The 26,562-nt window shown below is 36.2% G+C and overlaps 1 protein-coding gene across 5 annotated transcripts in view; it reads right to left on the bottom strand.

Annotated features, from left to right (window-relative positions):
• The window catches only part of otud7b (OTU deubiquitinase 7B), a 144,831-nt gene extending 118,655 nt beyond the window's left edge, over positions 1–26,176 (bottom strand). For 2 of the 5 annotated variants that reach the window (XM_039751282.1, XM_039751243.1), the window contains exon 1: positions 25,924–26,105. The gene's annotated coding sequence lies outside the window, so the exon portion shown is untranslated. Of the gene's footprint in view, positions 1–4,056; positions 4,148–25,923; positions 26,106–26,158 lie in introns of those variants that run through there. The other 3 variants (XM_039751252.1, XM_039751261.1, XM_039751278.1) reach the window with 3 other exon arrangements.
• Between the last annotated feature and the right edge of the window lie 386 nt (positions 26,177–26,562).

Here is a 26,562-nt window from a genome sequence, read left to right as displayed (position 1 = left end):
GAAACGATTCCAAGTTTAGCCCACATACTCTAATGTTGTGTTGACTATGTGTAGAGTTTTGAGAAAGTGACTTCAGCATTACAGAACATGCATTAGCAATTGTAAAAAAAAAAAAAATAACTAACAATTAGGACACAGTGTGACCAATATGAAAATTACAGGCTTTACATAAAAGCAGTAGATGCCTCCTGTAAAAACAACAATATTTGGCCACGTTTAAGGGGAAGGTTAATCTATCTTTTAAATATCACCAAACCCTAGTACAAATGGCTGAAATAATGTTCCTGAAATGAGGATCTCATTAATAAGGCTGTACCATGGAGTAAAGCAAGAACACAACTTTTAATCAGAATGGCTCAATCTTGAACCTTTAATCACATTTCCAATTAAATCCATGTTTTTCTCCAGCATAGCACTGCTGTAATATTAAGCCAGTAACTTAATATTTTGGATGCTGAAATGCTAATTCATTCATTTATTTGTTTCAAGCAAAACTGACTACTGTCATACTTTCAAATCATAAACTTACTCCTCTAGAGTTATTTAAGAACACGGCAGTAAAGATCACAACTAAAACAATAATGTATCACCAGAACACTACAATTCTTGAATCTCTAAGCAGATTTCTGCAGAGGAAATCCATATCCTCCTTACAACACAAAAACATATTATAGCTTAGTCCTTCTTTAACTTACAAACCTAACAATTGCCTGTACACGGTGAACAAAAGATGTACAGTGCACCCGGAAAGTATTCACAGAGCATCATTTCTTTCACATTTTGTTATGTTACAGCCTTATTCCAAAATGGATTAAATTTATTTTTTTCCGCAAAATTCTACACACAACATCCCATAATGACAACGTGAAAAAAGTTTACTTGAGGTTTTTGCAAATTTATTAAAAATAAAAACAACTGAGAAAATCACATGTACATAAGTATTCACAGCCTTTGCTCAATAATTTGACGATGCACCTTTGGCAGCAATTACAGCCTCATGTCTTTTTGAATAGGATGCCACAAGCTTGGCACACCTATCCTTGGCCAGTTTCGCTTATTCCTCTTTGCAGCACTTCTCAAATTCCATGAGGTTGGATGGGAAGCGTCGGTGCACAGCCATTTTAAGATCTCTCCAGAGATGTTCAATCAGATTCAAGTCTAGGCTCTGGCTGGGCCACTCAAGGACATTCACAGAGTTGTCCTGAAGCCACTCCTTTGAAATCTTGGCTGTGTTCTTAGGGTCATTGTCCTGCTGAAAAATGAACTGTCAACCCTGTCTGAGGTCAAGAGTGCTATGGAGCAGGTTTTCATCCAAGAAGTCCCTGTACATTGCTGCAGTCATCTTTCCCTTTATCCTGACTAGTCTCACAGTTCCTGTTGCTGAAAAACATCCCCACAGCTGATTCTGCCACCACCATGCTTCACTGTAGGGATGGTATTGGCCTGGCGATGAGCAGTGCCTGGTTTCCTCCAAACGTGATGCCTGGCATTCACACCAAAGAGTTCAATCTTTGTCTCATTAGACCAGAGAAGTTTGTTTCAGGTGCATTTTGGCAAACTCCAGGCGGGCTGCCATGTGCCCTTTACTAAGGAGTGGCTTCCGTCTGGCCACTCTACCATACAGGCCCGATTGGTGGATTGCAGCAGAGATGGTTGTCCTTCTGGAAAGTTCTCCTCTCTCCACAGAGGACCTCTGGAGCTCTGACAGAGTGACTATCGGGTTCTTGGTCACCTCCCTGACTAAGGCCCTTCTCCCCCGATTGCTCAGTTTAGATGGCCGGCCAGCTCTAGGAAGAGTCCTGGTGGTTTTGAACTTCTTCCACTTACGGATGATGGAGGCCACTGTGCTCATTTGGACCTTCAAAGCAGCAGAAATTTTTCTGTAACCTTCCCCACATTTGTGCCTCGAGACAATCCTGTCTCGGAGGTCTACAGACAATTCCTTTGACGTCATGCTTGGTTTGTGCTCTGACATGAACTGTCAACTGTGGGACCTTATATAGAGAGGTGTGTGCCTTTCCAAATCATGTTCAATCAATTGAATTTACCACAGGTGGACTCCAATTAAGCTGCAGAAACATCTCAAGGATGATCAGGGGAAACAGGATGTACCTGAGCTCAATTTTGAGCTTCATGGCAAAGGCTGTGAATACTTATGTACATGTGCTTTCTCAATTTTTTTATTTTTAATAAATTTGCAAAAATCTCAAGCAAACTGTTTTCACATTGTCATTATGGGGTGTTGTGTGTAGAATTCTGAGGAAAAAAATAAATTTAATCCATTTTGGAATAAGGCTGTAACATAACAAAATGTGAAAAAAGTGATGCACTGAGAATACTTACCGGATGCACAGTAGGTCACATTAAAATTCCCAGAATAAATATAATTGCTGCAGATGACAATGTCCCCAAAGTGTGGAACAATCTATCTGCTAATATTAGGGAAACCCAATAGGTTTAAACATTTAATCTGAGGGTGAAATAGCATGATTTGAAAAATTTCCAAACAGTTGTTGCGGTCTTCTCCAGTCATTTTCTCTCTTTGAAGCTCTTTGGTGTTACTAAACGTCACTGCCATTTTGATCAAGTAATCCCTTCCCATCTAGGAAAGGAAGATGGAAACCTTTATCCTTTTTTTTTTTTTAAAGGCACTGTCAAATCTGTCCTCACAATAAGAGTATTGCACAGTGCAAAATGATGAGATGCCAATTTTGCTACACTGACCTGAGAATTCAAACCTAAAAATAAAATTATTTTTGTCTTTCTATTTTCTTTCTTTTGTAATACATGTTTATTGAATGTTTTTGTGCTAGGTATATTGCATTATGTTTTATGCTTACATGCAGTATTAACTTGTGTTTAATAATATTACGTTTTTAAAAGCAAATGACATGGCTTGTTCTTCAGCTCTTAATCCAAATTAAATGAATACTTCCCCTTTAAAATACTGTTCAATCATATACATCTTAAAGTATATATATAAAGTTGAATTAAAAAAAGCAATATAAATTACTTCTAGATATAAAACTTAGCAGTGCAGATATTTACTTTGAAAATCAAAAACAACAAAGCACTAAATCTAGAAAGCAGCAAACAGCTTGAACCAGAGGTTATTAAACACTTCATCATAAATATGTAAAACAATATGCAAAAAGGATCATCAATATTCAGGCAATGAAGTTAAAGTTGATATTTTTGACATGTAGTGTAGTTAAGTAATACCGGTACAGTATAATGAAAAGGCAATTTTGGAATTTATTTCTGAATAGTCTAAAGTGTGTCAGTTGTCTACAGTTAAAATGTTATGCCCTATAAAGATTACCTATGCAGTCCTTCCCGTGGACATTCTCAATAAATTAGGTCACCTATATTTGCAGAAAAATATTGGAACTCACTAATAATACACTTTTAAAAACATTCCCATAACACACAGAGATTGTTGGCATAGCTTTAAATATAGACAGACATTAAAGTCAGTTCTTCTTCAAACCTGCTCAATTCAGTTTAAGGTCATGGTGGTCATAGTCTATCCCAGAATCACCGGATATTAGGTAGGAGACAGACTTGGACAATGTACCAGCTCCTCACAGGGCACAGCAGTTGCATATATTTTGCCAATCAGAGTTACCATTTAACCTAACACTCGTTTTTGTGTGGGACATGGAGTGAAAACCGAGTTACTTTTATTTTGTGAAGCACTACACATCAAACAATAGCAAATATAAAACTGAACTACTGATCCAGATTCAGAAGGCATAGTTTTTTTTTTTTCAGGCAAAACCGAGCATGTGAACCAGACCAGGCTCTAGTCCATACATGCAGATTAATTATTATTATTACAATATTATAATTAATTATTATTATTATAATAATATACATTTGGGTTCAGCGTTTGTTGAAAGTGCCAACAAATGTCCATCAAAAGTGTATCAGTCAGAACAATCCATCATTTTTTTATTAATTAAAAAATCATTAACCATCTCAAATCACACATGAAAAAAATTGCAACAATCATACAAGGTTATCCAATATTGTCAAACAAAAAAATCAACATACTTAATACTCCTAACATCTGACTTTGTTGACTTTCGACTTTTTGGGGAACTTTAGCCAAATTCCCTTCTGGCCCATCCTCACTGAGCATCTGCTAGGAAACACACAAAAAAGGACGGGTGGATATTCATCCTCTAATTTGCAAGACAAATGTGCATTTTTAATATACAGTAATGGGTTTATACATATTTTGCATGCAACTGCCAGTTCAACACTTTAATACATTATAAAATTACTGATACAAAACCCAATACATTAAACGACTGAAACAGAGGGGCTATTTTTTGCAGAAATTCAGTACAACCTTGACGCCTATAGTACCATACCCTAGTGAATTTTTGAATTCGGTACCAATACCAGTGAAGTTTTATTATACTCAAATACCAATTGATACCAAGGCAAAAAAACAGAAATCTCATTGGATGGCTTTTTATTAAAGTACCTCCATTACTGAAATATGTTTTTTAAACTTCAAACATTTGTTATCATAATATTTTAAATTTGCATCATTAGCTAGTTAAAAAATATTAATGAAGAGAAATATTTAACATACGAGTCAAATTAATTCAAAATTTCAAATGTGTGAAATCAAACTTGTCAGTTTTACATTAATCCATAATTTCAGAACTCCTATGATACAGCCCTTGTTTTGATGCTTTCAAGGTTTCTTGTGTGAGTGGTCACATTTTCTAATTGCTTATGGCAGTGTGCAAATTCAGAATTTGAAAATTACACAAATTTCATGTTTGCAGATTCATATTTAACAATGAAGTATGCCATTATGTTTGTCCTACTAACTGCGTGATTCAGAGATTATACTTTACTGTTAACACAGTACATGTAGTATTAATAGGGATATGTGCCTTGTGGTTCAAAGCATTGAAACACTAAATAAATTTTGTTTTTGTATCAACAAATGGAGCAACTCATGCAATCACTGGTGTAAATAAGCTAAACAGGCACTTGTTTGAGTCTTGCCTCAATGTTTACTTGCTGCAACTGTTGTTAGTGCTGCCAGTTCTCCCACTTCCCACAGTCCTATCTGCAGTAACTCTGGATATGTACAAGGTCCCCCTTCTCAATCTGCAACAATGAACAGAATGTGAACTGGATAAATGCTTAGACTGGTGGACATTTGTAGAAGTGTTTATTACAATTGGAAAATGAATGTGAACATTCCATTCATTGATAAGGACTGTTTAGTACATTATTAAAAGCGATCAATCTTGTTATCTTTTCATCTTCTCTTACAAATGAAATGTTTGACAAAGTTAAATCTTTACACCTAATTTGATTGGTAATGTTATTTCACTTTCAAAGCATGCATAAATTTGTCTCTTAACGAATTCCATAATTGGATAAAAGTGGCAATAACATGAGCCTGTGTGTATGTCTCTTACATTTTTTTTTTTTTTTAATAACTACAATTCCTGCACTAGCGTACTGAAATTCTCATACGAGTTCTGCTGCTGTTCTTTTCGAGTTGATATGATACTGTCACAAGACCAATGTGAATCATTTTTATAGTAGTTTTTAATCACATTTTTCTCATATATTATTGAGGTTTCTGGAGTAATTTGTCTACTTGAAGTCACACATGAGTGCAGTACCAACTATTTCTGTATTAAACTATACTGTTGAAAAAATAAATAAATAAATGCTCTATTACATTTTCGAAACTTTGGTACCAAATTACTACTAAGGTATCATTTTTTGTGACATGACTCCAAAACCCATTAACCAGAATTTTACTTTTACTGCAATATAACTAACATATTTTATGTTTTATATATGAATTTACAGTATATGGTAATATTCTGAATTAAAATTTTTGAAACATCTTATTTAAAAATATAATTAATATGAATAAAACATAATAAGGAGAAGAATAGTTAAACTCAATACACCGCTTTTTGTAATAAATTATTAGTGCAACAATTGTTTTCTTAATGGCAAAAAATAACATATTCAAGCTAACTATACATACAGAACTAGCAAAAATATCAGCATATACAGCATACCAATATTGATTTACCATGGTATTACTAACAGTTTTTAATTCAAAAATCCAAAATAATTTGGGTCAAACTGAAATGCAACAACATCATGGCAAAACTCCATATAATGTAATAGGTAAAATGTCTATAAATTACTGACAAAAAAGTTATGGACAAGGACCACACAACTTAGCATAACATTAATATATTTACTTTTTGCCTGAAGGTAAAGATAGTGTACTGAAGGAGGTGTTGGGCAGTATACTGGTAAAAACGTAACAGTTTTTAAAATTTTTTATACATTATTTTTATCATGGTTCAAGATATCAAGAACCCACCTGTTGCAAAAGACCTGGCATGCGGTGGAGAATGGTCATTTTGATACCTTCCGACATAGCCAGTACTTCTCACAATGCACAACTCACAACCGCAACCCTTCCCCCAAACTATTTACAATTCCATGACCCCAAATCAACCTACCACTTTTCTCTCATCAAAAATATTTTTTAGATTTGATCATGTCTTTGAACTTTGAAGAGGGCCATTCACCCTCCTCACTCCTCCCTCTATTGCTGAAGAAGTGACATTCTGTTTTAGACAAAAAATGTTTTTTCATTAGAATATCATTTTTAAAAATTGTCCACTAATGTCAAATCTCTGTAGAAAGGGGATTTTGAAAATCAGTCATGTGAATTGATAGCATTTGCTGAGGCAGTATTCATTCAATGTAGATCTAAATCATCTTTGGTTTGTCGTTATATAATTTTTCTTTATGTTCATAAAGATGTTTTGAAAGGTAATACTTAAGTCTAGTCAGACTTACTTGTTTTTGTTCAATGGGGAACCAAAGGAATTGAGAAGAGTAACTCTGAAAAAATTTAGTTTTTACAATTAATCCTGTTTCTTTTTTTTTTTACAGTATAGCCTATACCAGGGGTGGTGAACTCCAGGCCTGGAGTGCCGCAGTGGCCACAGGTTTTCATTCTAACCCTTTTCCTAATCAGTGACCAGTTTTCACTTCTAATTAACTTTTCCCCCATCAGTTTAATAGCCCTGTTAGAAGAGTTCAGCCATCTGAATCAATTCCTTTCTTCATTAAATGATAGCCAAGCAGAAATGAAATGTGAAACGAGCTAACAGATAACCAGCTAAACCGGGGCTTCAAACTCCAACCAATTTCACTTAAATCAGTTTCTTAATGAGAAGCCAATTCTTGCTGTTAATTAAACTCATTTAATTCCATGGCTTGTTGCTGCTCTCATTCTGCCACAGCACACATTTTGCAAACTGTTGTTTTTCTGTTCTTTCTAAGAGCACTGTCAAAATGTTTTGGTGACCTGAGAGATCAACCTTACCAAGACCATCACCTCTCTTTAATTTCAGATATTGTGTAATGGGCACAGGGGAGCTGGTCATGTGGTGTCTTGTTTTGTGCCTCATGATTGTTTGGCTGCTAATTAAAGAAAAAGAAACAACTATGGGGCCTGAGTCAAGTTAATTAAAAGAAGTAATCAGCAGCAAAAACTGGTCACTAATTAAGAAGATGGTAAGAATGAAAACTTGCAGCCACTGTGGCACTCTAGGCCTGGAGTTCGCCACCCCGGCCTATACAGTACATATTTTTAAAGATTCTGTGTCTAATATATGCTTATTTCTAGGTTAGTTCTTATTTTTTATTTTGCACAATAAATATATTTTGAATATAAATTCATTAGATCAGCTAACTGAAACAATTCTTTAAAAAAAAAAAAAAAGTTCAGGAAGTACATCTAATTTACCCTGATATTTGAGAAGGGTATCACTGTAGCCATTAGCCATATGTCGAGTAGGAGGGGTTTGTGGCCTGTTAACATATGATTGATCACAACTTGAAGTGAAAAGGAAATCTCTTGTCATTTATGCATGCTGCCTGATGCACAGGACAGAACTGCTGGCTTGAAATCCCAGCCCAAGATTTGCAGAGTATGATAAAAAAATAAACACATTTTTCTTGTGATTCTACATGTAAAAAGCAGAATGACACACCAGATGTTTTGGCCACTTGGCAGCTCAGGCTGACAGTGCATATAGTTCAAGTAATTCAAATACTGTTACCCTTTAACAGGAAGGATGGCCTGCATTTCAACAGTCAGTTTATGAATTCAAAGAACTGCCTGCTAAATGTATTGCTTCTTCAAGCCAAAAACCAACGCAGTAATTTACTGAGATGTTGTTTACTCGCACGTATCAGGACTACTCGATATTCCAGTAACATGACGTATTAGAGACATAAATGATACTATTAATGGGTAGGTGAGGCAAGCCAAACAGCAAGGAATAAAAATAGAAAGGCGAATGTCACTGCATTCTTTTTAGGCGAAATCAGTGACGGTCTGCAGAGAGTAAATTGAAAAATACAAATTGAGATGGGAGAATGATGAGAAAGTGAAAGAATGAAATGAAAACTAAAAGTTGAGAGTGTGAAATGAGAAAAATGTGATGGCCCAAAAGTGACATTAAAATGCAGAATGTGAAGTGAACGATTCACATAAAAAATTCAGAATATGAAATGAAAACTATGGATGGATGGACGGACGGACCGGGAAGTGATCCCATTGCTCTTGAAGGGCAGGCGGCTGTGATCATTGTGCACCAGGCAGCTGCTGTTTGGGTTTTAGATAGCAAGAATTTAAGAATAAAATCTGAGCGTGCATTTGAAATCGTCATAAAAAGTTGACTGCAGCATGCAATGGAGATTGAAAAAACTCTCAGCATGAAGTGAAGTTTAAAAATGACCGCTTGAATTCAAAATGCCCTTAGGCTGGGTGTTCTGGGTCTGTGTTTTGGGAACATGGCTTAACATCTTCTTGCAGTGAAACTTGTCAATTCTGTTTAAACTGAGTATTTTCCCCATTATATATAGCATAACATGTGAAAACTTCAGAGTATTCATAAATAACTTTTATCTTCAAAACTTCATTGTACCCATCAAGCATGTCCCTTCTCACTCAACATTGCCCCTCCTACTAGACATTCAGTTCCTGGCTGCAGAGATGCAAAATTGGGATATTCTGACCCTTTTTTCACTTTACCTCTCTATCCAGGTGCTCAGGAGGATTCTGATTTGTATCATTATCACAAATTACAGTATGTTATTTGTCTAGGGTTTTCTAGTAGTATTTGACTTTTGTATTTTACTGTGGTTTACTGTCTGCTATTTTAATTCCAAACCTTGTGTTTCCTGTACTTATCTTTATATAGTGTTTTTTGCTGATATTTTGTTTCCAATGTTATGTATTTTTTTCTGCTGTCTCCCTTTTGTTCATTCAAAAATTCTATGAAGCACTTTGAGCATGGTAAAGGTGTTATATAAATATATTATTATTATTACATATTATTTTAGTTTATTAAAATTGTCCTTATGAAAAGAAACATTACAGTAGAACTACCCACTGTTAGTGTTAACCAATAAAATTGGCCAACTCAGTCTCGAAAGTAGTGCGCACAGATTATACGATCATTATATGATCATTTTTGGCCATACTGCCCACTCCTACTTGAAAGCACTTATTCCAATACAGGGTTCACAAGAGGCAGGAAAATATATGTTGACAGAATTGGAAGCAATGCAGACAACATCCCTTCACATGAGGCAAGTCATCGCATAGCACACACACACCCAAACCCTCAATTTACAGGTGAATTTACAGTCAACTATAAATCTAAACTGTACCTAATTGGGATATGGAAGTAAACCAGAGCATCTAATGGCCATTTATGCAGAAACAAGGACAAACTTCTAACTCCATAGGTTACATCACTCAGGCTAGGATTCGAACCGAGACCTCTGAAGCTGGGAAATAACAGCACTAATTTATACTCATAGTAATATATATTAGCTGACAAACTTACAACTTGCAAATAAAAATATATTTAAACATGAAAGAGTGGATCCACACACACAACCTGTGTCATTCTCTGGTGTGGATACTTAAAATGGTAATTGTAACCACCTTCAGTGACGGTTCTACCTTAACTGATTGTACATGAAAGCAATAAACAAGCATGCAAGGAAAACACTAAAAAGAAAAACCTCTTAAATAGTTGAAATTGTGGGCCCCATTATGTCGCAAAGAATTTGTGATCAATTATAGCAATGTTTCTTTGCAATATTACAAATTAGAAATTTACCTACTTCACCTCTTTTTTGCTACAAAATAGTACAAACAAACTAATTTTATTTATCTAACCAAGTCATCGCCTATGTGTTGTGTCAGCTAAAATGTACTACTTCACTACTGGTTTTACAGTATGTGCTTGTTCTTTTACTGACCCCTGCACTCCTTTTATTTATAGTAATTTGTGACAGACAGGTAGGTCTGTAGTACAGTAATGACGCCAGCTATGTTATATGGGTTGGAGATGGTGGCACTGACCAGAAAACAGGAGAAAGACCTGGAGGTGGCAGATAAGATTTGCATTGGGTGTGACAAGGATGGATAGGATTAGAAATTAGTACATTAGAGGGTCAGTATATTGGGAGAAGGATGTTAAGGATGGAGCTACCAGGAAAAAGGAAAAGAGGAAGGCCTAAGAGAAGGTTTATGGATGTGTTGAGAGAGGACATGCAGATGATGGGTGTAACAGAGCAAGATGCAGAGGACAGGAAGATATGGAGGAGGAAGGTCCGCTGTGGCAACCCCTAACAGGAGCAGCCGAAAGAGGAAGAAGACTATAATATATCCACTGAACTCAAAAACATATTACAACAACTTTAGCAGCAACAACTGCAATCAGATTTGGAGTTACTACATTAACAGCTTCTTCTTCTTAGTTATCACATTAATAGCAATGTGTAGGAATTTTTGTCCCATAACTCTTTGCAGAACTGTTTCAACTCAGTTTTTTTTTTTTTTTGAGAACTTTCTAGACTGATCTGCTTCTTCAGGTCATAGGTCAAGTTATAGACTTTGATTAAGTAATTTCACAACTGTATTCCAAATTTATTTTTCTTCAAATGCTGATCTGAAATAGATAAGCAAGTCTACATTTATAACATTGGCACATGACCTAAACAAAGCACAATGAGTTTCATAGAGTGCAATACAGTGTTGGAATTTCTCCCATATGAGATAAACAGTTTGAATTTAAATAGTGTCCACAATTTGGCAAGATATAAGTGAGCACTTACGTACTTACTAGAGAACACTGGATGGACACACTGATATGTCTATCTTGTTATTTTTCCATGACTCAATCTTTTCTACAGTGACTTTCTGACAGTAGAATCACTACAACCGACTACCAACCCAAATTTTCTGTCTGAACGACACAGTTCAGTAAAGACCCAAAACCTTTTCATATATCTGTTAACCCTTATCAGAATGACAGATATCAGATTTTTCATAAGTTTCTTGTGACCTTGGGAAGCTGCACCATTAATATCTATGTGCCAACAATTTGTAATAGCAAGTGTCAAAATGAGTCACTTATATAAGGCAGGGCTGAGCGAAATCAGATAGGATTCTTACAAAACGTTATCCTTAATTATCCCTTCAGCTGGGTTGTTTTCACAAGAGAGGCATCATCTTTCATATGCCTGAATAGTGATGTACAAGGTAATCAAACTAGAAAACCAGTGGAAAGGCAAATGTTCTTTGTTTACTACAATCCATGAAAACATCTGTGGTGAAACATTTGTCTACTACTGTACATGAAAAAACTGACAGTCAAGAGTTCAGTGTACTTTGCAAAATGCTTCTAGTACACTACAAGTCTAACTGAAATTATAATAAAACTTTCTGGAGAACATGTGGGCTCACCATACATTTCTTACAAAACTAGGAATGTTGTATGTGTTACACAGCTTTCACTCAGACTGAATTTTTCAAGGCAGCACATAATTTTGGGAATGTTTCTGTCAAAAATAATTGTTTTTTTTTTCTTAACCTACTGATATAAAAAAAACAAACTTTCAGCTGATCTAAAGCAACAAAAAAAAAAACTGACATTTCAATTGTTGATGGAAACTTTCTGATAATGACTCCAGACTATCATGATGCACTCACAGCTAGCTACAAAAGGTACAATTGTTTGGCTGGGCCAACAAAATGTAGAAAATATGACAATAGTTACTGTAAATATGTCTTTGTTTTGTTTTCTAAAAGCAAAGATTTACATTACCTACAGTTTGTAGATTGTCCCCAAGTACTTTTCAATGAATGTAGGAGAACCTCCAAGCTGATCAGACATTTACAACAAAATATGACAAACTAAGTGCAGGATAAGAAACTTCTAAAAGCATCATAAGCTGTAGACCACAAAAGAATTCAACAGAAAAGAAACTTGGGGAAACCTTGATTTTGTCTCGTGCAACCGAAATTTTGACACATTTACTTGGTGAGATGAAATCAAAGCAACTAGCAAAAATACAACTATCAAATAAATCTAAAATATTGCATCTCAGCTGTGTCAGAAGATATTAAAGTACAGTGTGTCACATGGCTGTGCAGCAATGACTTTACTATCCAAAAAGACAAGTCACTAGATTTGCCAAAAATGTCACAATCTGCTTGCATATTTTTGCTGTGACTAGGAAAATGACATAAAAATGTGTAAAATGCAAATAAAAACAGAATGCAACAATCTGCAAATCTCACAAACCCAGATTTTATTTACAATTGAACAAGAAAACATATCAAATGTTTAAACTGGGAAAATGAATTGTTTTAAGAAAAGGATAAGGTTACTTTGAATTTGATGGCAGCAACATATCTCAAAAAAAGCAGGGACAAGGCCATATTTACTACTGTGCAGCATCCCCTCTTCTTTTAACAACAGTCCATAAACCTGAATCTGAAGGGAATCAGCTGTTGGACTTTTGGGAGCGAAATGTTGTACAATTCTTATTTGATATAGGATTCTAGTTGCATAACAGTCCTGCCTTTGTCGTTTTTTTTGTTTCATGATGTACCAAATGTTTTCAAATGATGAAAAGTCTGGACTGGCAGTCCAGTTCAGCACCCGCACTCTTCTACTACAAAGCCATGCTGTTATAATAGATGTAGTATGCAGATTAGCATTGTCTTGCTGAAATATGCAATGCCTTCCCTAAAAAGAGACTTCTTATACAGACATACAGTATGGTCAGGTTTGAATACATATATCAGTCCGTCTTACATCCAGATTGATTTACAACCGGTCCATTAGAACTAAACGTGGTTGTTGTTAAACGTGGTTAACTACCTGTAGCTATAAATGCTTACATTCTGTATTATGTAGCGCAACAGCTGAATAAAATAGTACACATATTTAATAATCAGGTACGATGCAGGAATTAACCGCAGAGGGAGAGCCAACCCATAGAATTACACACTCACACACACACACAATTTTCACCAGCCAAATTCATGTCTACCAGTATGCCCAACATGCATATCTTTAGACATATTATTATTTACTTATTTGGCAGACACATGTATCCAATTTAAAACATTTGAGATACAAAAGATACGTAACCAGCTGTTTTTCTATTTGAAAGAAAGGAAGGTGAAGTAACTTGCTCGTGGTCATATGGAGTTAGTTGTGGGATATGAACCAGGGTTTAAAGACCAAAGCCTTAACCACTCACCACATTCCATTATGAAGAAGTAGCTAAGGCTTTGGCAATGTAATTTTCTTTCAGGGATACCACTAGGCATAGGCAAAAATCAATGTTATGTGCTAACTATAATAATTTCTAGCTGTAAGTCTTCCCAGCTTTTCAGCAATTTAGCCCACAACATAAACATGGGGTCTGATGCACCTGATCTTTCATGAAATTGAAGTCTTACTGCCAATTTCCAAGTACAGCCATATGATACTCAATATTGCATCTTTCAGTTTTCGTGAACACATTATACGGTAATACATCAAAACAATGAAACAGAAAGATTTTTCATATGGTCACTTCTACTTCAGATGTTATGTCAGAAAAGCAAACAAATCCCAATGTACATTTTCAAGCCATAATCAGGTCAAAGAGCTGGTAAACCAGCAGAGAAAAAAGCATAGTTTTATCTGTGTATTGCTTTCCTTTACAGTCCATACAAAAGCCAAACATTTTTTGCGTTTTACAAGAAACATTTCCTAACAGAGAAAGGAACTAACAGCAGACAAATGAACAAAGCAACAAAAATTTTGCTCCTGAAATGGATTTAGTTGACAAGCCTATTTTGTGTCCTTAAAAGGTTGTCAATAAAGTTTTAACCAGACATTAATTGCAATATAGAGCTATCTGGCTATGCCTTACTAACAGGTCACCTAGAGAAAACAGTTCTCAATTGCACAACATGTATCAGCAAAACTGCAGTATGTTCATGGGCTATTTTAAGTTAAGAGGATGGCACAAAATGTTCTCACAGACAAAGCCATGCAGAAGAGAATAGTAACACTCAAAACAGTGCATTTACTTAAATGCAATGTTTGCATAACAATGACCAAATCCTAATTTTGGTGTAGCAAACATGCACTACAAGGTATATGATCTGCTCCCCTGGTAGACACTGTTTATAGTACCTTTATCATACCTTCATTTTGTTGTAATGGAATGCTTTTGCACTCTTAGGCACATGTGTTGTGAATCAAAAATAATGTGGATGTCTTGGTTTTCTGTATGCATGAACTGGAGTGCATACTGGTGCTAGATCATATGCGTTTGATCAATATATAGTGATATAGTGACTTTGTTATATGCTGGAATCTGTTCCTTATGCACTTTCAGGCATGTTGAATGTGAATCAAATTTTATTTGCATTGTAATCACACATCACCATCCCAGCTTGGTCATCAAGTTTCTATCATATTGTAATTTTCACAACCACTGGTACATGGAGTGTGGATGTCAAAAGTCCTTTTTGCAACACATTTTTATTTTAATAATTATTTTAATTCAATTTAAATTCTGATGATTTTCTGCATAGTTTCAGAAAATTAGATTTTCAATTAACATAAAATCTTGAACTCTGAGTGTATGTAAATTACACCTCTTAAGATTTTAGTACATAGATAACTTTGAATAGGGACTTTACTTCATTTCATAAGTCCAGTAGTCTCTGTGTGTGTGCATGTGTTAGCTGTGAAATGAACTCAGGAGTCAAGAGGGTTTTGTCCAAAGTGAAGGAGACACACAACACTGTTGGTCAGACTATATTCATGAATAATAAATTAATTTAAACAAAAATCAATGTCATGCTGACACTGCTCAACAAGATCAGGATACATTATAATTGTTTAAATATTATTGCCTTTATAGCTTACAAACGTATTAATGTGAAAACGTTAAATATCTTTCTAAGCTTGTTCTCCCTACAAGCCATTCACTACAAAGTTATACAACAGCTGTGTTCTCATTTGTATAGGTAAGAGAGGTAGCAGTACAGCATGACAGAGAGTACCGTAATTTAATCTGACTGGAATGTTCACATAAAGTAAGTAGTCATCTCCTGTTAATAGTGCAGGGAATGAACAAATGGATTAACCAGAACACTTTTTCCATTTGGTTTAATGAAATTGAGGTCTTCAATGTGAATCAAAACCCCTGAATTATAATAAATATGTTACAATTAGGGCGGCACGGTGGTGCAGTGATAGCTTCCCAAGTCCTCCCTACATGGAGTTTGCATGTTCTCCCTGTGTCTGCGTGGGTTTCCTCCCAAAGTCCAAAGACATGCAGGTTTTGTGCACTGGCGATCCTAAATTGTCCCTAATGTATGCTTAGTGTGTGGATGTGTGTGTGTGTGTGTGTGACCTGCAGTAGGCTGGCGCCCTGCCCAGGGTTTGTTTCCTGCCTTGTGCCCCGTTTTGGCTGGGTTTGGCTCCAGCAGACCCCCCCGTTATCCTGTAGTTAGGATATAGCAGGTTGGATAATGGATGGATGGATGGATGGATAGATGTTACAATTAAATAAGGAAATTAATAATGAAACTGTGCACAGTCCAACTAATATTGCAAAATTTTGTGGCTTTATGTAAATACTATAAAAACCTTATTAAAAGAAAGATACCCAATTCAAAACCCTACTTAGCTCACATTGTTAATTAAGCACTCCTCAAAGTGTGTCAGGTTTGGAGAGCAGCAACTGTGTGGTATATTGCAAACATGTTTTACTTTGCAAACAAAGGACTTTAAAACTCAGAAAAAAATAACTTAATGGCCATATTTTACGAAATAAACAATAATGCAATGAACATGATATCAAACATGAACTTTTAGAAGTAAAATCTATTATTTGAAATGAGGCATTTATCAGTGTCTAGATATCATTTATCATCAAGCCAACAAAAGTGTCCCAGTTCATAAAAAAAAAAAAGATGGGTCTATCAATCAGCTCATCATTAAAATGAAAAGAATCTTTTTTTCAGTAAAAATCCTTACAATAATTAGAATAATGTATTTTAACAAGAGCTCTCAATACAATACCTGTGCCTTCTTTGAATGGAAATGTACTATCACTATATGTAATCTTTCTAATTAGAGGCAACTTCTAGAATGTGAATAATGTTATGAGGATTAATACCAACTAGCCAAGCCGCAGCGTACCATACGTCGCATAATCAGGCCGGTTTTTTAATGATTTTTAAGCACAGGGAGAAAATTAACATTTGAAAAATCGGTAATGTAAGAAATCAGCAAGAAAAGCAACATTGTAACCATGCACGGAACGAACCAACACACAATCGCACGTGACTAAAAACTGGCGGGCCGCCATCGCTCATGTGCCTACCTCCAACTCGTCACTTGAGTCGTTGTCGTCTTTGCACAGTCCAGATGCACCTGTGACTCACGTAGACTTTCCGTGTTCCTGCAGGAGCATCTAAGAAGACGCATGTTTGTCGCGGATGCGAATTGCTGTATGTAGCATGTAAAACAGTTTGCTATGGTGCACGTGATCGTGCGTCGTAGCTGAAAACTCGATTTTTAAAGACTGCTTACTTCATTGTATTTTAACCTCAGTTGTAAAGGATTGTTTTAAGGATCCCATGGGATACCCCTCGCAAACCGTTTTACACGCTGCATATGGCGATTCACCTCGGCAAGAAACATGCCTCTATGAACAGTCAACGTGGCCTCTACGAGAGACAAATAAATGACTCCGTTTTTTTCTGTGTCGTCGCGTCCGAGTTGGTGGGCGTGGCTCTGCGAGTTGTCGTCGTATCCAATGGTCTTGGAGTTGGCAGGTGTGGCTCCTTCCAGCGTGCTTTCCATGGGTGTCTTGCCTTAGTGAATTTTATATATATACTAGCAAAATACCCGCGCTTCGCAGCGGAGAAGTAGTGTGTTAAAGAAGCAATGAAAAAGAAAAGGAAACATTTTGAAAATAACGTAACATGATTGTCAATGTTATTGTTTTGTCACTGTTGTGAGTGATGAGTGTTGTTGATATATATATATATATATATATATATATATATATATATATATATATATATATATATATTTACACACACACACAAACATATATATATACATATCTATACATATACACATATATATACACACACGCATATATATACACAAATACATATATATACATACACACATACATACATACACACACATATATACACACAAATACATATATATATACACATACACACACACATATATAAACATATATATACATATACATACATATCTACATATATACACACACAGCTATTTCGTATCAGTGCAATACGCTGTTTGTTAAAACGGATGACACCCGCTCTTACGTGCAAGTCTGCGTGGATATTATGAACTATCGTATTTGTTCAAGTTCTATTTAAATTTTAAATAGAAGGAATTTTTATTTAGTCGACAGAAATATCTTTGGTAGGAATGGTAAAACAGACAGGAATATTATTCCTGAATAAATCAACTCAAACCTTAAACAACTTATAATATTTTGCTCTCCATAAAAATATATCCTGTCTAAATTATACAAGTTAGAAATAAAGTAAACATTAAAAGAACAAACATTCAAATTTCTTTACTCTTATGTAATTTTATATTTTATAAAAAATAAACTTAGATTTTAAATATCCCAAAAGATTTTGCTCTCCATAAAAATATATCCTGTCAAAATTATACAAATTCAAATATGAACATGCTGCATAACAAAACCTGGAAATATAAATAAAATGTGTTCCTTTCAGCAATAACAAATCAAATCATTCAGTTGTCTTTGCTCATATGTCATTTTAGAGCTGGACGCCTGACATCTTTTTTTGGCCACAGGTTCGTTTCTGTTTGGTGTGAGGTTCTGTGTTGTGGAGATTCTCAGGATGGATTGCAGGTGCTCATCAGTGAGGCGACTCCTGTGTGCTGTTTTGTTAGTCTTTATCACTGAGAAGAGCTTCTCACACAGATATGTGCTACCAAACATGCACAAGGTTCGAGCCGCATGTAGACGGACTTTTTTTGTTCTTCAAAGTCACCAAAGCGCCGTGCAAACTCAGTGCGCTCAGTTTATCAGCAAAGTGCGATTTGGGAACACCGTAGTGACGACTTGGTTTAACATTACTTGGTAATAGGGAAAGTGGGGCAAGTGGTTGTGTCTCCCATAAAAGCAGCTCAATTGAAATCACTTTGTGATTGTGCACGGTAAAGCGTCCGCTGAAGTGTCAGATTCTTATTTAATTCTTCTGCTTTCTGTATCTTCTGCATTGCATTCAGGTCTTTCAGGTTACCCTGATGTTTTGTTTTATAGTGCCGTCTTAGATTAAATTCTGTAATTACAGCCACATTAGCTCCACAAATGAGACACACGGGTTCAGTAAACATATACTCAGCCTCCCATCGGTTTTAAAGGCTCTATTTTCAGAATCAACTTTTCTCTTCAGCATCGTGTGAGCTAGCCGCAATAACTTGCAGCATCTTAAGGTAGACTTGATTAACGCGTAACTGTTCGGCAAGGCAGCTGAAGCGCTGCATTATGGGATCTGTAGTTTATTGTGTTACCAGCGCTTCATATACCGGGCTTTAATAACAATAATACAGTATATAAAATGATCTCGGGCGGATATAATTACGCCGGGCGGATGTGGCTGCGCCCTTGAGTTTGACACATATGGACTAAATAGAACTTGAAAAGATATATTTTTCAAATGTGATCGCGCAATTCAGATAGAGTTGACGCACTACAGCCTGCATGCCTCAATAAGTCATCCTCCCTCGCTCTTACTTTTTACCGTTCATCTAATGAATACACTGAGTATGGCTTTACCAAAACAATCATTGATGGCGAATAAAGTATCCATTATTCGAGTATGTAGATCGGGTTATATATATATACATATATATATACCCGCGTATCGCAGCGAGAAGTAGTGTGTTAAAAAGCTAGAAAAGAAAAGGGAACATTTTAAAAATAACGTAACATGACTGTCAATATACAGTATTTGTTTTGTGAGTGTTACTGAGTGTTGCTGTCATCAAGGATTTGATTATCATTATTTCTTTCAATCAGGTTCGTATTTGTAGGATGTGTTGTGTTCAAGTTACATTCCGTGTTTGTCAATCGTTGTAAAGATGACAGGTTTCATTCATCGATTCGTTTCTTACTGCATCAATAAACAGCTCGTCTTCTTCTTTATCTGAGACCTGACACACTGCATGCACGGGTTTTTACACTGTCTTCCTTTAGCGGGACATTGACTTTTCCAACGTGTGCTTTGTTTCCGCAGTAGTTGGATTTATGAATATGCTTGTATGTATGAGGCGCTTCATATTTTTGCTGCCTTTTCAATTGTGTAATTCGGTTTTGTTCAGCTCTTTGGAACTGTTGCCTTTTATCTGTGCACTGCGTCAGTTCACGTGAGCGCTCGGTGTACATGCATCGAAGGTTCCCAGCTGTGCTGGTGCCATCTGGTGCTATGTCCATGGCTGTATTTAATGTTACCTTAGTCCTGGCACTTAAAACTTTCTCTCGCAGTTTCGCTGAGTTTGTGTCAAACACCACCCTGACCATCTCATCTTCCTCTCCATAAGCACAGTCCTTAACCCGTGAATATTTAGTGGCAGTTTGCTATTGGATTGCCGCTGACGGACGGCCTTATATGGGCAGGCACTAAATTACAAACGCCAGCGGCAGCCTGTCTATGAACTTAATTTAAAGTGTAGGTTTACACGTGCTTTGTTTCAGTAGCAGAACTCATGAATATGGTTGTATATGTCACTCGCTCGCTTCTTATTGTTTCGCTGCATTCTCAATTATATAATGCATATTTTCTTCAGCGCTTTTGAGGTCTTCCTGGTTTTCTATGTACTGCGTGATTACGTGAGGCGTGATGATGTCACACGAAACTCCGCCCCCATGGCGTTGAAGCTCATCTCCATTACAGTAAATGGTGAAAAACTGCTTCCAGTTATGACCATTACGCGTAGAATTTCGATATAAAACCTGCCCAACTTTTGTAAGGAAGCTGTAAGGAATGAACCTGCCAAATTTCAGCCTTCCACCCACACGGGAAGTTGGAGAATTAGTGATGAGTGAGTGAGTGAGTGAGTGAGTGAGTGAGTGAGTGAGTGAGGGCTTTGCCTTTTATTAGTATAGATATATATATACATATACTTTGCTGAAGATTAAATCATTCTTAGTATAAAGAGAAAAAACAAACTTAAAAAATGGGATCTGATATCAGAAATGTCTCCATCCATTCAGATGCTTAATGTGTCCCTATGAAGGAGAGTACCCAGTTTGTGAATTACGACACTAGATGGAAATCCATTTTGTTACCTCATTTTCAGAAGACACTTGACTTTACAAATGCAAAAATCATGACCAATACTATAATGAAAGGGAAAGCAGTTCCATAATTAGTGCATTCATTTTTCTTCTACAATGAGACAAGGATTGATGCACATAACACAGGTAAACAGAAACCGTAAAGACAAGGTGCATGTGTAAGAAACCACTTTAACAAGCACACATCACAGGTAATGGTCTAAACAGAGCAAGGTCTAAATAAATCCATTTTTCAGAAAGTCTTTGTCCACTCTAAGGGCTTTTTCATGAACTGCATTGAACTCTGAGAATGGAAAGTTTCCACAAAAAGCATGCTCAAGGTTTTTCTCCACTCCTATGTAATAGTAAAAATAGCAATTAAAACTACAGAATTGTGCAATGCAACAATCTTGCATGTTAGGCAAATTGCCAACTCCACACTGGTCCAGTATGTATGAATGTGTCCTGTAATGGAATTGTGCTACATGCAGCCATAGACCCTGTTTTATATCCAGTTTAGCTGGGATAGTCTCTGGCCAATGCAGAGCTCATAAGGATTAGGTGGATTACACAATTAATAGATTGGCAAACAACTTTATCAGATTTACATGTCACATTATAAAAGCATAACAAAGAGGAAACAGGTTCCAAGTACAGAAAATGTGTCTTATCTATTCTTCCTGCACTGTACAAATCCAATTTTCATATGTACATAGTAACATGACATTTTCAAGCTAGCTTAGTCCAATTCAGGGTTAAAAAGAGGCAAAGCCAACCCCAGCATCACTGGGCTCAAGGTAGAAAATAGCCCTGAACAAGGCACATGACAATCATAAGGCCTACTCATATACACAGCCACACTCACCCTCACACAGAATCAATTTCAAATCACTCTTTAAAATAACTAGATCATCTTTGAGATGTGGGAGAAGAGCACAAGTAGACATAGGGACAAAATGCAAATACCACACAGACCAGATACTTGAGGCAGCAGTTCTAAACACTTCACCACCACAGTGCCGTTCCTAGAGATAAATAATTAACCACAAAGGAAAACATTCTGGTAGCTATTGAGAGTAAACTTAAAGAGGAAGACAGTCTTTATCATTTGAAGTTGATCAAGATGCATTACTAACTTAGGGACATTTAGCTGTATTTAACTTAGGCTGCCTCTCTAGTCACTCACCTCCACTCCTTAACTCTCATAAAGTGACTACGTTTTTAGTTCTATGTTCAAAAGAATGAAAGAAATGGCTGTATCAGATAAAGGGAAAAAACAAGTCTAATTCTTGCTTTACTTTTCTATATTTAAAGAGTATATGTATAAAGACAACCTGAAATCTTATTAAAAAGTCAATTTATTTTATTATATTGGGCTTAAGCAGTTTATGTATACAATACAGTTATATTCAGACCTTTACTTTTAAGCTCTCCTATCAGCAAGTGTTATAAAATGCATTTGAATGTATAAGTTTTGTATTCTAAAGGAAGAGAGTTGGTCCATTCTATCCCATCCGCACACTTTCCAAGCTGTCTGTCTTATTTAATTTGTGGATCACAGAGGGTGGGAGCCAATTCTAAAAATATTGTTTACAAGACAGAAAGCAAAAAGCAGATCCTATAGAAGCACAACTACATTCTTTCATGATGAGTCAATTTACAGTTTGCAGTTAACCTAACAAGCATGTCTTAGGGATGCTCAAGGAAACTGAACTAAAACAAAAACAAAACATGTGAACAAGCCAGGAATTAAACCTCAGTCCTTGATGTTGTATGGCAGTAGCATTAAATACTGAACAACTTACTGCCACCTCATATATAATAAATAAAACATATAAATAAATATGTTAGTGGCAAGGTAATAGTTATATTTAAAAAGTGGTCAAATAAATGTCAGCGCAAGAAATACAAAGTGCTTTTAATTACAGAAAATTAACAGCACAACACAATAAATGGTCTACCTTTACACTAAAGAAAAGCTCCTAAACTGACTATGTAAAAACTTTTCGTTTTTGATTAAGTTTCCTGCTGGAGCTTTAAGAAATGCAGGATGTTTAATGATAATGTAATATGAGAGTACTTCTAAATTTTCTGTCAGGAGATACAGGATCAGATTCTATTCATTTTACTTTTGTTTAAATTTCTGTAATTTCATCTTTTCACTATTAAAAAAACTTTCCAATTTGATTTATACAATATAAAATGGTAAAAACTGTCTATAGATAGGCATACAAATGAACAATAAACAACAACACAATAGTTACTTTGTCTTACTACTTTTTCAATTCTTCAAAATGTTCCACATGCTAGTTAATAGTTCAGTTTCACTTTTTGAAACAGGTTATGAAAATGGATAGATGGATGAAAACATACTGCTTTATAAAGAGTAGACTACGACTTGTACCATGCCAGTTCAAAATATATACAGTATATCTTTTCATATATACACCTGTCAAGTTGTAGAATGTTCATAGTTAGTTACACACCTACTTGTGCTCTGGGGGCATGATGGCACATTAGACTTTCAATTATATATTCAACAAGTGTGAGCAAGTTTTAAAATAATTAGCTGTCCATGTTTTTAAATTTACTAAAAGCACCCTTTTTATTTTTGTAAAATATTGATTCTACTGTCAAATTACAGCAAATTCCTCTAGTTATTTTTGGAAAAAATGTGTACAATTCTAACAACATATCTATAAGCACAAAATACTTGGGAGTTCTGTTTCTTCACTTTCACTCGTCTATGTTATATTTCTGAGGCTTTAAATAACTTTTTTCCTTTAACATTCTAAGTCCGCCCAAATTATAAAGACTTTAATGATTAATTCCCCAAAATCTTTTCCCCCTTACCTTAAATATATTCAAGGATATATTAAAAGAGTCATCCTCTTTGCACAGAGTTAATTCTTTCAAGGGTTGTAACACTACTATGCAAGAGGCAGGAACCAACACCTGATTATGTGCCAGTCCATTTGTTGACATACCCAAAGTTTATTTAAGCATATAATGTGCAATATCATAACCATTTTTTTCTGTACTGGCCCTATCCTGGATCTCAGGTTCCCCAATATGTAGTAATGAAATAAGAAGATGGGAAATGGGTGCATGGACCCAAGGGCTGTTTTTAAAATATTTCTCCAAAATAAACATATAATCTAGAGCAGGGCCCTGAGGGGACCCCTGTGGACATAGGTTTAACCCAACTCATTTTTTCCTCTTATTTGGACTGCTTCCTTAAATAAGCAAGCCATTATTTCCCAGTTTGGCGATTCTAAATTGGCCCTTGTGTGTGCTTGGTGTGTGGGTGTGTTTGTGTGTGTCCCGCGGTGGGTTGGCACCCTGCCCAGGATTGGTTCCTGCCTTGTGCCCTGTGTTGGCTGGGATTGGCTCCAGCAGACCCCCGTGACCCTGTATTCGGATTCCGCGGGTTAGAAAATGGATGGATGGATTATTTCCCAGTTTCATCTTATTCTATATTACTACTGAATGAAATAGCAATGTATATGTACTAAATGGGCAAGAATTCATACTTTTTCCTTTTAAAAAAAATTTGAAGGTACTGGTTATATACAATTATTTACTATTAAGCACCTAAGTGGGTAACATTTAAATAGTTGCGAATTCAGAGTCATTTGCACTGGTGTCTGCTCTATTCATCATTAATTGATGAAATTCTGGTACAATTAAGAATGCAAATGCCACAGAACGGGTGAAATTTAAAAATAAAACAAAGTAAACATTTTATTAAGACACAGAAAGAATGCAAATATGTCATAATGTCATGTTATTCTGACACTACAGAGGTTTTCTAAATGGAAAAAAACTGTACAAACAACGAGATCAATTAAAGGTAACAATGACTGACCGACTGAACAACTGGTTGGAACAAATACCTGCAGCCACTGGGTGGCCCCAAGAATAAACCTGAGAACCACTGATCTAGAGAGTTCAGTATCTTTACTTCAGAGTAAATGAAAAGCTGACAGGCTGCGTGAGGCATGAACAGCAGAAAAAGTATGTCCTATAGAAATTACTATACATATAAGCATACATGTTGTCTTGATATTGGCGACTCTGGAATTATGATTTCTGGTTAAAAACTCTACAAAAGCTAGAAAAGACCCAGAAACAACCAACACTGTAGCAGTGTAATAAAGATCACTCCAATTTTAATGGCATTAAACTTTTTAGCTAATTTTCTTTTACACTTTCACCATAATCTCATTATTGCCAATATATAAATCTGTTGGAAAACTATTCTAAAAAAGAGCATCACTTTCCAAATCCTACTTTCCTATGTGACTCTTAAGCAAGTCATTTCACCTCTCCGGGGGTTACCTTTAAGAGTTACCGTATTTGTAAAATGCTATGCGCCATTAAAATGGCTACATACGTCTATTGGTGCTTGATTTAATAATTCGTCTCAGATTATGGTGCTGTACGTGAAGGTTTCAAATGAGTGAGGAAAATATTGAAAATGACTTATTTTCAAGTCCAGGAATGCACATTCCTGCAGATACTGTGGAACGCAGATCAAGACACGTAGGCTGAATACTTAAGCCCTTAAGAGACGCTTTTCAATGTGTCATTCATTTTCGCCCAAACGTGTGTGTCATCATTTCCAGAAACCAACCCACTCTAAAGCGACCCAGCGGAAAAATAATATGCCCATTTAATATACTTGTCAAAAATATTCGTTACTACAGTCCTCGACTTTCAAACCTAAGTTGTACAGTGTGAACTTATCAGCACTTCCACTACATTAACGTGACAATAATAAACACTTTAGAAAGCTCAACGAGTAATGTGAAAAAAATGCCTAAACGTGTTAGCAGTCCGTTAAGTTCGCTGGCGAGTCGTCCAGTACCAAACCTACAGTTCATACAAGTTGAACAGGCCGAAACGTTTTTTCTTTTTTTTTTAATCTTCTCTTTTTGCAACACGCTGCCCCCGGTTTTCGGACTTACACAGGCGCAGTACAATGCTGCTGCACGTTTAAGGAGGTATGCTTCAGTACAACGATTCTGGCAGTACGCAAGTGCGCTAATCCTCCATCACTGAGTGGTGTCAAACTCTGTCCGCAATTAGGCCAAAAAAAAACTGACCCAACTCCAGAAAAAAATGCACCAAAACTATAGCAGTACCTACCGTAAGCCGCCCCAGGCCTGAATTTTCCATGATCACTTGCATCCCAGTGGAACCACTGCAACTGTAACTTCCACGAGAAATGCCTCAGCAACTATTCTTTTTGATTAATTTAAAGAGTCAAATAAACAACAAAGCCCTGTGAAGTAATTCACACATCAACAACAACAACAATGTCAAGCTAGCGAAATTTGCGACCGCCCACATGGGAGTCGACAGGCGAGCTAATGAGTCTAACCTTCTCTGTGCCAATCCCGACGCAAGGAAGCCATGACTGTCGTCCATCTCCTCCATAGGCAAGAAGGCACAGGCGGGTTTTGCTTTTCAATGATTGGCTGATTAAAAAAAGAGCACACAACGACAATGCCCGACTCGGCATTTTTAAGACTGGCAGAGATACATCGAACATGACCTCATCATTCCCATATTGCCTTTTCTTCCTTGGAAGTTGGCAATCTTCCGGTGCACTATAGACGACTGGCAAAAGCTGTCTAGGAGAGGAGTGGTGTGGGATTAAGGGAACAGACAAAACACCAATAGGAATCGAGTGATTTCATTAACGAGCCAGTAGCAGCCCACAGAGTGGAAATACGCAACAGTTTGCTTTGTAGCGGACTCGATGGCTGGATGTGAAGTAGGCAT

This window comes from Polypterus senegalus, chromosome 1 (assembly GCF_016835505.1).
Source record: "Polypterus senegalus isolate Bchr_013 chromosome 1, ASM1683550v1, whole genome shotgun sequence".
Taxonomy (NCBI): Eukaryota; Metazoa; Chordata; class Cladistia; order Polypteriformes; family Polypteridae; genus Polypterus; species Polypterus senegalus.
Note: the sequence above shows the minus strand (reverse complement) of the source record. Positions and strands in the feature narration are given on the sequence as shown.